General features: G+C 42.7%; 1 protein-coding gene across 1 annotated transcript in view; it reads right to left on the bottom strand.

Moving 5' to 3' along the window:
• LOC126149187 (calsenilin) overlaps positions 1-14,908 on the bottom strand; it is a 255,358-nt gene extending 240,450 nt beyond the window's left edge. Inside the window, exon 1 of the mRNA XM_049915803.1 lies at positions 14,842-14,908. The gene's annotated coding sequence lies outside the window, so the exon portion shown is untranslated. The remainder of the gene's footprint in view (positions 1-14,841) is intronic.
• Between the last annotated feature and the right edge of the window lie 3,732 nt (positions 14,909-18,640).

The following is an 18,640-nucleotide window of genomic DNA, read 5'->3' as shown; positions in this document are numbered from 1 at the left end:
CATACCTCAAAAGACAGACACGTCGCTCAGAACTACACATACAAGGACGTGCATGAAAATATTTACATACATCATACGACACTTTTCGTTGCAGTTACCAACTATAAATCCAGTCCTGTAATTAACTGAAGGTTGTGAAAGTATAAACATAGCAAGGACCACAAGTATCACATAAAGATCCACGTGCATTCTACCTGGGAAGACAGGATGTGATCTCCACCGTTCAAAAACTGTTTTAATTATCTAATAATCTCAATACTGTTACTAATACTTCAGCCACAGTGGTCTGCAGTGGTTGTGACATTGTCGTGACGGTCAGTCGCACTGCTCGCTTACCATTCATCCGTTTAAAACTCACTGCTTGGATATTCAGTTCAGCTTTTGATAATAACTGAGACAGTTACTTGTAACTAACGTTGGTGCACACTAATGATGGTGTCAGTCTCTTTCGCGAGGGTATGCGTAACCAGTTCGTGATGCGTTTGGCTGCTAATCTCGCGACACGGTACACGAACTGAAGTGTTCCCTCGCGAATACTAATTACACACAGCCTGTAGCCTCTCTCAGACAGAGTGTTCTCAGAATTATCTCAAGTCCACGTATCTTGATCCCGTAACCGGCGCAGAATGGCTGGTTGTTACCTCCATGACACGATGCATGAATATGGAAGGTGTAGTTTTCAGAATAATTCACATACACTCAAGCTGACAAACTTTAACAGTAACATACACAAATACTCTAGCGGTGGCTTTAACAGGTATCCAGCAATTGACTTCCCGCAGGTCACTTGTCCAACAGTACTCAACCTGCTATTACACGACCGTTGTTTCCAAATTGTGCCACAACTGATGTAAACCCGAAACAAAACGTCAAATCGAATGGGAGTAAACTAACTCCCACTGATAAACGAGTGATGAATCAGCATCAGTGATTGCCAGTACTCTGTCTCGTAGATTTCAAAATGGTACAAATGGCTCTGAGCACTATGGGACTTAACATCTATGGTCATCAGTCCCCTAGAACTTAGAACTACTTAAACCTAACTAACCTAAGGACATCACACAACACCCAGTCATCACGAGGCAGAGAAAATCCCTGACCCCGCCGGGAATCGAACCCGGGAACCCGGGCGTGGGAAGCGAGAACGCTACCGCACTACTACGAGCTGCGGACAACGTAGATTTCAATTTCCTACATTGAATTGCATGGACACCTAAACAAGACAGCTTGTATGAAAGCACCTTGAACTTGGGGATGGACTGTGGGTCATAACAAGCAGGGGAAACAGACACAGCAGAATTTACGGAAGGTCCACTGGGACACTTGGACACGTGCGAGGTACCTCTCCCTGGGCGGACGGAAAGGACGGTACTTTGAGAAAAGCTGAGTACACGCCGGACGCACTAAAACTCACACGGCGAATTGTGTCTCTAGGCTGTGCGGGGCTGCGGAGACTGTGTTTAGTGATCAGTGTGTGGTCTGGCAGCGCATACTATATTGGCAGAGTCCCATGGGATGGATAGCAGTACAAACACCTCGGGCGAAGACACAGATGTTGAGATGAGTCATGTCGGCGACCCATTGTGGCAACCTGCGTATGAGTAGTCTAGGTACCTGAACAGCATCTAACACTAAAGAACACACACATGCACACAAAAGTCACAAAATTGAGTAATAGTCAAAAGCCAGCCACCTACCCCAGGGACCTACGCATCCTGGCGAGAAGCAACTCCCAGCTTGGATGGAAGGATCTTAATTGTGGTTCCCCTTAGCTGGGCCCAACCCGACGGATACTTAATGTAGATCGGGGAAAACCACCGTCCAGGCTGAGTTGCCATGTAGCCGGGAGGTGCCAATCATTCATCAAGCAAGAACTGGTCTGACACGCACACATACACACCCACAACCACACATAATGACACACATACACAGACCTAAACGAAATACAATAAAAATCACTCCATCACAACTAGACTAGTTAATATTTAATTTAGTACCATGCAAGTAGTAATAAGTAAATTAAGTATGCAAGCATATGTGTGAACTGTGAGTGGCGGCCAGCGTCTTGAAGGTCATTCCAAGACCCTGACCGCAACCCACACACAGGTGGTGGTAATTTCTCTATCCTTTTCTTTCCTATCTTTCTATTTACTTCTTTTTAAATACAAAATGAAATTGTTTTCAATTTCCGTATTATTTATATTATTTGTAAATGTATCTAAAAGCTGCACAACGAGTAAAAATGAACAAATAACGCAAAAGCCCGCCTCCACGAGGCGGGACACGGGCAACAGTGTGAGTGGGATCGAGAACAGGGGAGGTGACACACAAACCACTCCTGGGCCCGAGCCCCGTCACAGTGGCCAAGAGGCTTAATACGACCCACCATGAGCAATTAGAATCTGGGTCAATAAATAATGAGCAGCAAGTGAAAAAAAAAAGTCCCGGAAGAACTGCAGACAGAAGTTGTGAACGACATACACATTTAAGATAACATCTGAGAGAGTGGAATGGCAACAGGAAAGTTTATGGCACCTTTGAAGATTGTGAGACAACACCATCGCTTTCAGGCCCCCATAAAAACTTGAAAGTTTTACGAAATGGAAAAGCAGCTAGTGTTGGCTAACCTAAATAATGTAGAAGTGGAAGTAAGAAAAACGACTGTGCTTACAGAGGTCCACCCTTACTGGCCACAACACGAACGTAGACAGAGGGAGAGAGCAGGGCACAGTTTTGAAGTGCCAAAAATAACGAAATTCGTAGCTGGTAAACTATCTGAAATGAGAGTAACGGAGGGAAACCAATGTCTTCTAAGACAACTTACAACCGGTTGGCACTGGCAGTATTTGTGATTCAGCCAGTCAAAACGATGTGACAGAGAACAGGGTCTTGCATGTCGGAGGTGAACTGCAGAAAGTTATTCCTCTAGTAAGCTTCACAGGCAGACTTTGTACGAGGCGTGTTTTTAAGTAAGTACCGTTTTGAAATTTAAAAAAATACGTGCTAAGATATCTCAATAATTTTATTTTTACATGAAAGCCTGTACCTTTATCTACGCACTGACGCCATTACAGTCTGATTCTTCCTTGTTTACGTTGTGTACTGTGTGTTTAAGATGCCTCAATCGTGAGTCCCGCCGACTGTGAAGCCCGGGCTGTTATAAGATTTTTTAGTGCTAAAGGCCTAAAAGCGGTCGATATTGATCGTGAGATCTCTGCAGTTTACAGAGAAAACATTATGAGTGACGGAATGGTAAGAAAGTGGGTGAGAGCATTTAAAGATGGCCGCACAAATGTGCATGATGAACAACGGAGTGGGCGTCCTTTGGTCGTTAATGAAAGTTTGGTGCAGGAAGAGGACAGTAAGGTGAGAGAAAACAGACGCTTTACGATTTCCTCCTTGTGGGATGACTTTCCTAATGTTTCTCGTAGTGTTTCGTATGGCATTATGACCGAGCACTTGAATTACCGACAACTGTGCACACGTCGGGTACCGAAAATGTTGACGGATGTGCACAAAACCAAACTTTTGGACAGTGAATTGAGTTTCCTTGAGCGGCACCATAACGACGATGATGATTTCTTAAGGTAAATTGTTACGGGCGATGAAACATGGGTGGCCTACGTCACACCAGAATCAAAGTAACAGTCCATGGAAGTTGAGCAAGGGCATAGTTTTGCTGCAAGACAATGCCCGTCCGCATGTGGCGAATCAGACCAAAGATCTCATCACATCTATTCGATGGGAAAGTCGAAATCATCCTCCATACAGCCCCGATCATGCGCCCAGTGACTACCATCTGTTGCTGCGCTTGAAGAAACACCTGGATGGTCAGGGTCTTCAAGGCGATGACGAAGTCAAAACAGTGGTGATGCAGTGGTCAACAAGGCAGGCGGCAGACTTCTATGAGGAGGGTATTCAAAAACTAGTACAACGTTATGACAAGTGCCTCAATATTGACGGAAATTATGTAGACTAGTAGATTAAGGTACAGGCTTTCATGTAAAAATATAGTTATTGAGATATCTTAGCACGTCTTCTTTTAATTTCAAAACGGTACTTATTTAAGAAACACGCCTCGTATTTCAGCATGTTGACAAAGAGTCTTGTCTGGGGTCAGCATCTCTTCAGCCAGATACCACCTCCAGTTCGCCAGCGAGAGGTTCTCACCGTTGAATTAGAGACACAAGCTGTTGGTACAGAGCCAGTGGCTGATTCTCCAGCCACTTTAGCCACGCAGATTACGATTATGGTCGGACCAAACTGCAGCAGCGAGATTAACTGTACGCCTAGCTGAGTAATTTTTAACGATGTGTAATAATTTCAATCTTCAGTCGGAAGACTTGTTTGCAGTTACAGGTTCAACATACTTTCAACTCTGGTCATCACTGGGGTGACAAAAAAAAAAAAAAAATGGCTCTGAGCACCATGGGACTTAACGTCTGAGGTCATCAGTCCCGTAGAATTTAGAACTACTTAGACCTAACTAACCTAAGGACATCACAAACATCCATGCCCGAGGCAGGATTCGAACCTGCGACCGTAGCGGTCGCGCGGTTCCAGACTGTAGCGCCTAGAACCGCTCGGCCACCACGGCCGGCTGGGTCGCCAAAGTCATGGGGTACCTCATGATACCGTGCCGGACCTCCTCCTGCCCGGAATAGTGCAGCAAATCGACGTGGCGTGCACTCATCATGTCGCTGGAAGTCCCCTGCAGAAATATTGAGTTATGTTGTCTCTATAACCATCCATAATTGAGAAAGTGTTGCAAATGGAGGATTTTGTGCACAAACTGACCTCTCGATTATGCACCGTAAATGTTCGATGGGACTCTTGTCAGGTGATCTGGGTGGCCAAATAATTCGCTCGAATTGTGTAGACTGTTCTCCAAACCATTCGCGAACAGTTGTGACCTGTGACATCGCGCATTGTCATCTGTAAAAATTCCTTCATTGTTTGGGAACATGAACATGAGTGCCTGCAAAGTAGCTGAACGTAACCATTCACAGTCAATGATCGGCTCAGTTTGACTACAGGAGCCGATCCATTCCACGTAAAGACAACCCACACCATCATGGAACCACCACTACCTTGCACAGTGCCTTGCTGCCAACATGGGTCCATGGCTTCAGAGGGTTTGCGCCACACTTGAACCCTACCATCAGCTCTCACCAAGTGAAATCAGGATTCGTCTGACGTGGCGGCGATTTTCTAGTGGTCTACGGTCGAAGCGATGCTGTCACGGGCCCAGGAGCGACGCTGCAGGCGGTGTCGTGCTGCTAGCAAAGGCATTCAAGTCCGGCGTCTGCTGCGCTGCCATAGCCCGTAAACGCCAGATTTCGCCGCACTTTTCCTAACGAATACGTTCGTCCTACGTCCCACGCTGATTTATGCGGTTATTTCATGCAGTGTTGCTTGTATGATGGCACTGACAACTCTATGCAAACGCTGCTGCTCTCGGTCGGTAAGTGAAAGCCGTCAGCGATCGCGTTGTCCGTAGTCAGAGGTTTGTTGTTGTTGTTGTTGTGGTCTTAAGTCCTGAGACTGGTTTGATGCAGCTCTCCATGCTACTCTATCCTGTGCAAGCTTCTTCATCTCCCAGTATCTACTGCAACCTACATCCTTCTGAATCTGCTTAGTGTATTCATCTCTTGGTCTCCCTCTACGATTTTTACCCTCCACGCTGCTCTCCAATACTAAACTGGTGATCCCTTGATGCCTCAAAACATGTCCTACCAACCGATCCCTTCTTCTAGTCAAGTTGTGCCACAAACTTCTCTTCTCCCAATCCTATTCAATACCTCCTCATTAGTTACGTGATCTACCCACCTTATCTTCAGCATTCTTCTGTAGAACCACATTTCGAAAACTTCTATTCTCTTCTTGTCCAAACTAGTTATCGTCCATGTTTCACTTCCATACATGGCTACACTCCATACAAATACTTTCAGAAACGACTTCCTGACCCTTAAATCTATACTCGATGTTAACAAATTTCTCTTCTTCAGAAACGCTTTTCTTGCCATTGCCAGTCTACGTTTTATATCCTCTCTACTTCGACCATCATCGGTTATTTTACTCCCCAAATAGCAAAACTCCTTTACTACTTTAAGTGTCTCATTTCCTAATATAATTCCCTCAGCATCACCCGACCTAATTTGACTACATTCCGTTATCCTCGTTTTGCTTTTGTTGATGTTCATCTTATATCCTCCCTTCAAGACACTGTACATTCCGTTCAACTGCTCTTCCAAGTCCTTTGCTGTCTCTGACAGAATTACAATGTCATCGGCGAACCTCAAAGTTTTTACTTCTTCTCCATGAATTTTAATACCTACTCCGAAATTTTCTTTTGTTTCCTTTACTGCTTGCTCAATATACAGATTGAATAACATCGGGGAGAGGCTACAACCCTGTCTTACTCCTTTCCCAACCACTGCTTCCCTTTCATGCCCCTCGACTCTTATAATTGCCATCTGGTTTCTGTACAAACTGTAAATAGCCTTTCGCTCCCTGTATTTTACCCCTGCCAGCTTTTGAATTTGAAAGACAGTATTCCAGTCAACATTGTCAAAAGCTTTCTCTAAGTCTACAAATGCTAGAAACGTAGGTTTGCCTTTTCTTAATCTTTCTTCTAAGATAAGTCGTAAGGTCAGTATTGCCTCACGTGTTCCAACATTTCTACGGAATCCAAACTGATCTTCCCCGAGGTCGGCTTCTACCAGTTTTTCCATTCGTCTGTAAAGAATTCGCGTAGCCAGAGGTAATGCCTGAAATTTGGTATTCACGACACACGCTTGACGCTGTGAATCTTGGAATACTAAATTCCCTAACGTTTCCCGCAATGGAATGACCCATTCGTGCCACTCCAAGTTCAACGTTCGTTAATTCTCGTCGTGTGGCCATAATCAACTCGGAAACTTCTTTACATGAATCACTTGTGTACAAACGACATGTCCGCCAATTCACTGCCCTTTTATACCTTGTGTACGGGGAACTACCGCCATCTATACAGGGTGGCCCACTGACAGTGACCGGGCCAAATACCTGACGAAATAAGCATCAAACGAAAAAACTACTAAGAACGAAGCTCGTCTAGGTTGGAGGAGTAAACCAGATGGCGGTATGGTTGGCCCGCTACATGGCGCTGCCATAGGTCAAACGGATATCAACTGCGTTTTTCTAAATAGGAACCGACATTTTTATTACATATTCGTGTAGTACGTAAAGAAATATGAATGTTTTAGTTGGACCACTTTTTTCGCTTTGTCATAGACGGCTCTGTAATAGTCACAAACGTATAAGTACGTGGTATCAAGTAACATTCCGCCAGTGCGGACGGTATTTCCTTCGTGATACATTACCCGTGTTAAAATGGACCGTTTACCAATTGCGGAAAAGGTCGATATCGTGTTGATGTATGGCTATTGTGATCAAAATGCCCAACGGTAATGTGCGGTTTATGCTTCTCCGTGTCCGGACCGTTCGCCGGATAGTTACTTTATTTAAGGAAACAGGATGTGTTCAGCCTCATGTGACACGTCAACCACGACCTGCAACAAATGATGGTGCCGAAGTAGGTGTTTTTGCTGCTGTAGCGACTAATCCGCACATCAGTAGCAGACAAACTGCGCGAGAATCGGGAATCTCAAAAACGTCGGTGTTGAGAATGCTACATCAACATCGACTGCACCCGTACCATATTTCTATGCACCAGGAATTGCGTTGCGACGACTTTGTACGTCGTGTACAGTTCTGCGACTGGGCACAAGAGAAATTACGGGGCGATGACATATTTTTTGCACGCGTTCTATTTAGCGACGAAGCGTCATTCACCAACACCGGCATAATGTGCACTATTGGTCAACGGAAAATCCACGATGGCTGCGACAAGTGGAACATCAGCGACCTTGGAGGGATTAAGGGGCTCCGGAACGCCCTATACTTGCAATGTTAAAATAACGCTTATAAATTACATCTTTCCTCACAAAGTATTTGAGGTACGAAGTTGAACTTTTTACAGATTATTTATTGGAATATGGGCTACAACTTAACACAGGGATTTTACAAAATTTTAGTTCAGTTATTAAAGATGATTTTTTTTCAATTGTAATGAAAATTCACAACATTTTTTTTCAATTTTGCATTTATATATTAAAAAATATACAGTTTTTTGGAAAAAGGCTGTGTTAAATTATGCAGAAGGTACTGTGTAACATTTACTGAAAGTTTGAAACAAATATGTTTGGAAGATCCTTAGAAAACATGTAATTAGTATGAGAAAATAAAAGTTTTGGTGATCGAGCGACAAAGATTGGATTAACTTTTTAGTGCATTCCAGGTCCGTAGGATGGATTATCTTCATCCTCTGCAAACTCCTCCTCCAGCTTCCTCTTGTTCCTCCTCCTGTTTACTCTTGCTTGTATTTCTAGACTCTTTACAGCCCTGTCTGCAGCCCGAAGGCGTTCCTTGTCTACAACAAGCATCGCTCGTACCATGTTAGAACCTATCTTCATTCGCATATTTCTAAATACCTTGCACCTTACAATGTTGCCATCATTGAAAGTCGCAACAGCATCATACACACCAAAGTGAAGTGTTTCTATTCCAACAAATGCAGTCTTGGGGATTCTCGACCATATAACACTATTTACGCTTTCATTGGGGTTTTGAGTTTTTCTGTGAATACACTTTTTCAACAGTTCAGGTGCTAACCATCACAGGTTAGCCACAACACATACTTTATCTCACATCACTAATATGTACCTGATGAACACGGACGTTAATAATAACACCATTTGACAGCAGTTTAACAGCGCCACAATGGGTCACGCCCATGTAGAACACATTTAAAAAAAAATTAAAAATAGTTGTAGTCTTCGGAATTGAATAAATTATATATCTATTAAAAGGTAATAGTCTGCAGATTCAGAAAACGCAAAAAAGTAAAAATTGAACTTTTCATGATTTTGAGCCTTTCCGGAGCCCCTTAATGTATAGTGCGGAATTATAGGAAGAAGGATAATTGGCTCCTATCTTATCGATGGCAATCTAAATGGTGCAATGTATGCTGATTTCCTTCGTAATGCTCTACCGATGTTACTACAAGATGTTTCACTGCATGACAGAATTGCGATGTACTTCCAACATGATGGATGTCCGGCACATAGCTCGCGTGAGGTTGATGCGGTATTGAATAGCATATTTCATGACATGTGGATTGGTCGTCGAAGCGCCGTACCATGACCCGCACTTTCACCTGATCTGACGTCCCCGGATTTCTTTATGTGGGGGAAGTTGAAGGATATTTGCTATCGTGATCCACCGACAACGAGTGACAACATGCGTCAGCGCATTGTCAATGCATGTGTGAACGTTACGGAAGAAGAACAACTCGTTGTTGAGACGAATGTCGTTACACGTATTGCCAAATGCATTGAGGTTGACGGACATAATTTTGAGCATTTATTGCATTAATGTGGTATTTACAGGTAATCACGCTGTAACAGCATGCGTTCTCAGAAATGGTAAGTTCACAATGGTACATGTATCATATTGCAACAACCGACATAAAATGTTCAAACGTACCTACGTTCTGTATTTTATTTTTAAAAAAAACCTACCTGTTACCAACTGTCCGTCTAAAATTGTTAGCCGTGTGTCTGTGACTATTATAGCGCCATCTATCACAAAGCAAAAAAAGTTGTCGAATTAAAACATTCATATTTCATTAGGTATTACACGAATATGTAATAAAATGCGGGTTCCTATTAAAAAAAAAAACGCAGTTGATATCCGTTTGACCTATGGCAGCGCCATCTAGCGGGCCAACAATAGAGCGGCATCTGGTTTCCCCCTTCAAGCTAGACAAGTTTCGTTCTTTGTAGTTTTTTCGTTTGACGCTTATTTCGTGAGATATTTGGCCCGGTCACGATCGATGGACCTCCCTGTATACGCACATATCGAGATACCATGACCTTTGTCCCTTCAGTGTAGATGCAAACGGCTACCCTCTTGTAATACTTTCTATCTTTACACACAAACCTTCGGAAATCATGGTATGAATTCCGTGAATGTAAATTTTTTATGCAGTTGCGCGTTCATTTGAACCGTGTCCGAGATTCCGTGTTCAGATTTGCCAAGGCATTAGCTCATTATTCTCAATGAACGTTTAAGCATTTCTTTTGCATTTCGAAGTAATAAATTGCGTTGATGAGATAATTAATTTCGTACATAAGGAGTTCCTTGATATTTGTTTTTGGAGGGCATCGATTTCATTATGTGAAATATACAGAGCCAATTAAAGATTCACCAGTTTTAAACTGCCACTTCCAACAAATATAGAACTTTCACTGCCTACAACGGAAACTTCAACATGACACTCTAACATCCATTGTCCGTGCCCTCTAAAAGGTGAAAATCGATAGTGAGGCGACCAGTCATACTACAGCACGTTTCCAGTGTCACATGCGCTCACTGCGGAGAGGCTCGGAATTTCACCCAGGACAACTGTAAGCGTACGGTCATCACACCTTACGGAATAAGTGATCATTTAAGTAGTGCGACGGCGCTTGCGATTTGACTCGATGCATCGTCGCCGGAGCTGTTCACTGTCGACGGTACGGACACGCGACAATCAGCGTGTGTCGGGACTAACGTGAGAAGCTAGACAGCGTCGTATTGAAATGTCAATCATGTTGCGCAGGAAGTGGTCACATAGTGATAGACAGTGTATTGCAATGTGGTTTGAATGTTGTGAACAATCGGACGAAAACATTTTTATAGAAGTGTACTACACCCAGTTATGTTTATTCACGGTATTAATGTATAAGCGGATATGGATTACTTTTGGGATATCTGTGGCTGCATCACTGAGAAACTTGAATAACATGAAACTGAACTGTGCACCTTGGGTATAAAAGTGTTTGCCCACATTACGATGCCAGTACTCATAATCTTTATTACAGTACTAGCAAAAGTATTCTGAACTTACTCTTAAAACAATGGACAATTAATAATTAGTTCTTGTTATACACGTTCGATTAACAAGTATCAAATACAAAAGCAATCAGTTATTTTCGTTGACTGATTTTCAGAACACGCGAGTATATTTTCGAGTTTGTGATACGTTATTAGGAACTCACCTAGGCTCACACTTTCAGATATGAGTTGTTGTAGTGAACGATTGGTGCCTTTGTCCCGTTGGGAGCGGAGTGACTGATGTAAACTGTGTCATGATCTGATTGGTTATTGGTGAACATACAAATGCACCAGACACGTTTCATTTCGTAATACATCGTGTACAGGGTACAGGCTATGCGAACAAATCTGTTATATACAGGGTGCTCAGAAACAGTATCAAAAGTTTGTAATGGCGTTGCAGGGTACGTTGTTTTGAGAGATAATTGTCAATAAAAAAATACGATTCATTGTACCGTTTCTGAGTCAATTAACATTGAAGCTACTCAATCAGGCCACTGCAAACGCAAATTCAATTGGAGCGTTGGATACAATTAGTGTCAGCTGTTCTCATAGCATAGATGATGACACACGAGACTGCTCAGCATTTGGTTTGGATTCAGTCTTTACTACTGTCCCAGGTCCAATTTTTGTAACACCCTCTTGTTCGGTATGAAACCGAATGAGGAATACGTTGGCGACATCTTCTCTGGGTTGCTTGAACATGCACATGCAGCAGCCTGATTAGTTAACTTCAGTGCTAATTACCTAGGAAATGGCGAAACGTAACGAATTTTTGTCTTAACAGTTACTCTCTCGGCACAACCAATCCTGCAATAAACTTACAAACTTTTCAGACTGTTTCTGGCCACTCTCTCTCTATGAAGCACTGTGTATTTGTGAATCCTGGATCTTATCCCAAATCCCTGGATCGATTTCAACAAATCAGGCACAGAAACAACAGGCCGAGTATTAGCACACGGGGTTTGTAACCTCCGATCACAGAGATAAGGGAAAAAGCGTTTTTTCCCCGTTCCTAGTGTATAGGGTGCGCTGCACGACAGATGTGTTCTGGTGGAATAGTATCGGCCTGCTTTATTGACTTGCTTTCCACGGCGGCCTTATCGTTATGGACAAATAAATGATTTTCGAACCCCTGGTGTGTAGCCTGTCCTGCATTGCAGGCGTGTTATGGAAGTGGTATTGGGATGCTTTATTGAGCTGTATTGAGTTGCTGCACTTGCTGATGAGCATGGCTGGGGACAGGTTGAGATGGATATAGGAGGAAATGGACAGAGGGGGAGCGGAGGAGAGGGAGATGCGTGAGGAATGTGGAAGACACAGGGGCTGTGGATGGACAAAAAGGAAGAGGGAAGGTGGAGATGAGGAAGAAATGAGGTCAGAGGGAGGAGGAGAAAGATATGGTCACAGTGAGAGGGCGGAGAAAATGGATGGAAAGAGGACGAGTTGGAGATGCAGACAGAGGGGAGGAGGAGGTAGATAGAGGTGGTGAGATGAGCTGGGGAGACAGGAGGAAGAGGTGGACACAGAGACAGGGAGAAGGGCTAGTGTTCATTATATGCATAAGTGAGTGAAGCCATTGGGAAATGGTTAGTAATGTACCAATATATTGAAACAACACAAGAGGTGCTTACACATTGGCGCAAAGTCTGGTGATCAAGAACGTCACCCTGGCTCCCTTAGTTGGTCAAACCCTCTGGTTGTGATTTCTTCCACCACGTAGATTCGAGACAGCTACTTCCAAGACTTGCGACAAGTCAAAGGCGTACTACGGAACAGGGTCACGCTTTCGGAAATGTGGCGGTTAACATATCCGTGAAGCACGGCGCCCCTTTTGTAGAATCTATCGCTGGAGCTGAATAAATACGTCAGTGACATTCTTGCTCCTACCAAACGAAACCTCCACGAGACGCACTATTTTGTAATTGGTTCCTCAGTTTCTGTATTGCTAATCTTTCCTGGTAAGGGTACCAGACCGACGGACAGTACTCTGCAAACACTCTAACGGAAGTTTAGTTACATCTTCTTGATATGGTTCCAATGAAACTGCATCTGCCTTACTCCCAATACTTCCGTACAGTTTTTACACTTTAAACCACTTCCAATGAACATTCTTGGATATTTAAGGGTTACTGATGTTCCCAGCCAGTTATTACCAACTGCACAATGAAACAGAACCGTTCTTACAGTCTATATGCTCAATACTTTCTATTTGTTTAAGCAATTGCCGATCATCTGCATGTTTTCTTTCGTTTCACTACAAATATTTGAAATAAATTCGCTGACTGCAAGTTCATTGAAATTAGCTGTATTAGTGATAGAGCTCATACGCAGTAGTGACACATGAAAATTTATGTCAGATCGGGACTCGAACCTGGATTTCCGTATTATTGTGAGCGGTGGCCTTAACAGCACTGGCTATCCGTGCACCCTCCGTGGACTGGCCAAAACTCCATATGTCACACTGTGTACACCCGTACATCGTTGCGAGAACCTAAGTGATGTTGCGAGCATTAGCTGATGAATTTTGTAGACTATGATATAATGTTGTAGACTGGGTAATATATAGTTTTGGTCGGACCCCGGGCAGCGTGTCCGGATAGCGTAAGTAGTTAAGGTGAGACCGCTCACGATACGCTGGAAATCCGGGGTTGAGTCCCAGTCCGACACAAATTTGCACATGTCACTATTAGATAGTAGATCCTTGCCTAATACAGTCTGTGTCAACGAATTCGCAGTCAGACAATTAATTTCGAAAATATTTAGTAAAGTTGCGGATCGTCAACAGTATCTGTTGCTTCAGACATGGATGTAAGTACAATTATTTGCACTTATTTTACGCTGACATTTGTTAGTATATAACAGTATCAGACGCTAACTGCGTCACGCAGCATCCTTGATAACCACCGGATACTTTAATTGCTTTTGGAATACGCTCGAAGGTACTTCCATAGCTGATGGTTTCCCATGTTGACTTACTGGTTAGAAAGTCTTCAGTGAATCAGAATGCTGCTCCGATTCTCAGAACACACTATCTCCAACGCCACCAGCTACGACCGAAATTACTCGATTTAGATACGAGATTCGCGGGAACATTCGCGTTGTTTACTTTGCGTGGACTTCTGATTTGGTGTTTTTTTTTTTTTTTTTTTTTTTTTGCAATCGATTGGCAACTCATCTGAGTGCCTGGGTCTCTGCTTCATTTGTCATTCAAGATGAGGAAGAAGAAACGAGATGAAACATATCACTATGATTGTCAATCGACGTCTGTGCTTAAATAAAGGCATACGATATTGAGTGTAATCAAATTACTTATTTGAATATTCTGTGTGGCAACTGGAAAAGTTTAATAATAGGCGAGATAAATGAAAAATTGAGACTCATCTAATTCATTTCGTAATATTTTAATCTGTCTCAATGAATAATATAGAAAATATAAGCATGCAGTGCTTAAATACCTACTTTACTTTATTCCATCTGCGTCTCAAAAATAACAAAAGGAGGGCGGGATTTCATACTGTCTTGTTCATCCACGTTTTTAGAGTTGGATGAATGCAGTGAATGTCATACTACTTTAATCCATCCGTGCAGTATTTATTGCAGTTATTTAAGCCACGCGGTAACCGAGTCACAATAAGAAGAGTCTCAGGCCACAGTCAGATACTACTGTACTGGCGACACAGCCTTAACTTGACATGATTCTGTTTAAATATATACTTAATAGTATCATATTTTGATGTAAAATAAATGGTTATAAGTTTTGAAGTATTATATATCAACCAATATCTGTATTAATCATGAGTAAAAAGGGAACTCATATATCATATTCGTTAACTAAAATAATATGACTATTTTACTTACTTCCGTGAGGGAAGAACTTGGCGTAGATGTCCTTGAAGGAATCTTCGTGTACGACACCCTCTGGACATTCCTGAAAAATAGAAACAAATGTAAATCATAATATTTCTTTCAATACAGAAACTATAATTATAATTGCATCTTTGTACTTTGCTTTCCTTGAAGCGATAGTGCTCGCGGCATTCGAACAATCATTCTAATATTTTACTTAGAAACAGAAAGGCACAGAAGCAGCAGTACATATTAAGAACTGCGAACTAAGGACAGGTTTGCTCTAAGAATAAACAGTAGGATGATAAGAGTATATACAAGTAACAGAAACCATGGCAATCATTTGAAGAAAGTAGATTTTACGTGGCCCCTGAAAGTGATATACCCAAAAAAGAGGAATCACTAAAGGCATGAAAAATATAGTGGGACAATAAGGAAAGGAATACTGTTTTTCAGAACAAATTACAAGACGCAGGGACAATCTCTCACTGAACACATGTAGTACATCGTTGTCTGAAATGAGTCTAAGAGCAGAAAATAAGAATTATTTTAAACTCAGTGTTGCAGTATGTCACAAATGACGTTGTAAGCAATGCATCAAAAGAATGGGTACAAGGTATTGTGGGTGCTGTGGCCGGCCACTGTGGCCGAGCGGTGCTAGGCGCTTCAGTCTGGAACCGCGCGACCGCTACGGTCGCAGGTTCGAATCCTGCCTGGGGCATGGATGTGTGTGATGTCCTTAAGTTAGTTAGGTTTAAGTAGTTCTAAGTTCTAGGGAATTGATGACTTCGGATTTTAAGTCTCATAGTGCTCTGACCTTACTGACTTATCTTGGAAGAAAGATTAAGAAAAGGCAAACCTACGTTTCTAGCATTTGTAGACTTACAGAAAGCTTTTGACAATGTTGACTGGAATACTCTCTTTCAAATTCTGAGGGTGGCAGGGGTAAAATACAGGGAGCGAAAGGCTATTTACAATTTGTACAGAAACCAGATGGCAGTTATAAGAGTCGAGGGGCATGAAAGGGAAGCAGTGGTTGGGAAAGGAGTGAAACAGTGTTGTAGCCTCTCCCCGATGTTATTCAATCTGTATATTGAGCAAGCAGTAAAGGAAGCAAAAGAAAAATTCGGAGTAGGTATTAAAATTCATGGAGAAGAAGTAAAAACTTTGAGGTTCGCCGATGACATTGTAATCCTGTCAGAGGCAGCAAAGGACTTGGAAGAGCAGATGAACGGAATGGACAGTGTCTTGAAAGGAGGATATAAGATGAACATCAACAAAAGGAAAACGAGGATAATGGAATGTAGTAAAATTAAGTCGGGTGATGCTGAGGGAATTAGATTAGGAAATGAGACACTTAAAGTAGTAAAGGAGTTTTGCTATTTAGGGAGTAAAATAACCGATGATGGTCGAAGTAGAGAGGATATAAAATGTAGACTGGCAATGGAAAGGAAAGCGTTTCTCAAGAAGAGAAATTTGTTAACATCGAATATAGATTTAGGTGTCAGGAAGTCGTTTCTGAAAGTATTTGTATGGAGTGTAGCCATGTATGGAAGTGAGACATGGACGATAAGTAGTTTGGACAAGAAGAGAATAGAAGCTTTCGAAATGTGGTGCTACAGAAGAATGCTGAAGATAAGGTGGGTAGATCACGTAACTAATGAGGAGGTATTGAATAGGATTGGGGAGAAGAGAAGTTTGTGGCACAACTTGACTAGAAGAAGGGATCGGTTGGTAGGACATGTTCTGAGGCATCGAGGGATCACAAATTTAGCATTGGAGAGCAGCGTGGAGGGTAAAAATCGTAGAGGGAGACCAAGAGATCAATACACTAAGCAGATTCAGAAGGATGTAGGTTGCAGTAGGTACTGGGAGATGAAGAAGCTTGCACAGGATAGAGTAGCATGGAGAGCTGCATCAAACCAGTCTCAGGACTGAAGACCACAACAACAACAGTGCTCAGAGCCATTTGATCCATTTATGGGTGCTGATGAAAATTCGTAGAGGTGCCTCCAAGGCGAGGAACGGATAATTTCGTATACAATTAAATAGGGGAAGACCTGAATCGCTGCATCAGATCAGTAAAAAATCAGGGCAGTAGAAAAAGAGGAAGGTGTAGGAGAGGGGATCATACAGCGACAAAGAGAGACTGGAAAGTTAATGTTGAATGAACATAGCTTTCACATGTCAACGACAGTCTGCAGCGCTGGAGAACTATACGAACTTAGAGTTCCACGGCCAATGACAATATGAGTAAAATTCATTTGGGTATTTGTAAGTACTGTCTGGTGGAATACTGATGTCACGGAATGACCGTCGTCTGAAGGAGCAGAAACTGCATTACAAGCATGTGGCATTCGAATGTCAAAATAAATTAATTTGACAAGTTGTTGTAATAATACTGAGGAGTAGGGAACACCGTTCAGGTACTGTTGGCGCCACATAACAATTTTAAATTAATTGCGATAGTATCTGCGACGGAGCTACTACCTGAGATGTGCTATGAAATCTCCGTTTCATTATCTAGGCTATTCTGTGTAAATAATCGGTAGACCAGAACTCTTTTATTCTGAGGTTTAAAACGATGGCTGTGGGCTCCAAATGTTTTCCACGCTCATAGAGCGGAACACTTTCCAGTTTTTCCTAGCCGGCGCTGGCTTTGTGTGGTGAGTGACTTACTATTCTTTCAAATAAGTTGTAAACTTCTCTGTTTGAATACCTTCTTTGCCTGTGTTCATTTAAGGGTGTTTTGTATATTCGCGCTCGCACGCTCGTGCTTTGTGTGTGTGTGTGTGTGTGTGTGTGTGTGTGTGTTTGCACGCGCGCGCCTGTAGCTGAGAGAGAGAGAGAGAGAGAGAGAGAGAGAGAGAGAGAGAGAGAAAGAACGAAAAAAGGTGTGGTACAGAAACAGCCTCGGATGATGATGATGATGATAGAATACTCCACCAGGATAATAAAATTTCCTCGTTGTGTTATTGTTATGTATAAAATTGTCATATACGGCCAGTCGGAAAGGAGAGGCAGTAGAAGTACGAATGATGCTTCAAAACAACACCCAAAATTTGACACATTGCTATTATACACTGAAGCGCCATAGAAACTGGTATATGTATTCAATAGCCCGCATCTCGTGGTCGTGCGGTAGCGTTCTCGCTTCCCACGCCCGGGTTCCCGGGTTCGATTCCCGGCAGGGTCAGGGATTTTCTCTACCTCGTGATGGCTGGGTGTTGTGTGCTGTCCTTAGGTTAGTTAGGTTTAAGTAGTTCTAAGTTCTAGGGGACTTATGACCACAGCAGTTGAGTCCCATAGTGCTCAGAGCCATTTGAACCATTTTTGTATTCAATACAGAGGAACAGGCAGAATACCGCGCTGCGGTCGTCGACGCCTATGTAAGACAAGTGTCCGGTGCAGTTGTTAGATCGATTACTGCTGCTACAATGGCAAGTTATCCAGATTTAAGTGAGTTTGAACGTGGTCTTATAGTCAGGTCACGAGCGATGGGACACACCGAGGTAGCGATGAAGTGGCGATTTTCCCATACGACCGTTTCACGAGTGTACCGTGAATATCAGGAACATAGTAAAACATCAAATCTCCGACATCTCTGCTGCCGGAAAAAGAACTTGCAAGAACGGGACCAACGATGACTGTTCAGTGTGTCAGAAGTACAACCCTTCCGAAAATTGCTGCAGATTTCAGTGCTAGGCCATCAACAACTGGCAGCATACGAAACATTCAACAAAACATCATCGATATGTACTCGTGTACCCTTGATGACTGCACGACACGAAACTTTACGCCTCACCTGGGC

This window comes from Schistocerca cancellata, chromosome 1 (assembly GCF_023864275.1).
Source record: "Schistocerca cancellata isolate TAMUIC-IGC-003103 chromosome 1, iqSchCanc2.1, whole genome shotgun sequence".
Lineage (NCBI taxonomy): Eukaryota > Metazoa > Arthropoda > Insecta > Orthoptera > Acrididae > Schistocerca > Schistocerca cancellata.
This window is presented reverse-complemented; position numbering and strand designations above follow the sequence as displayed.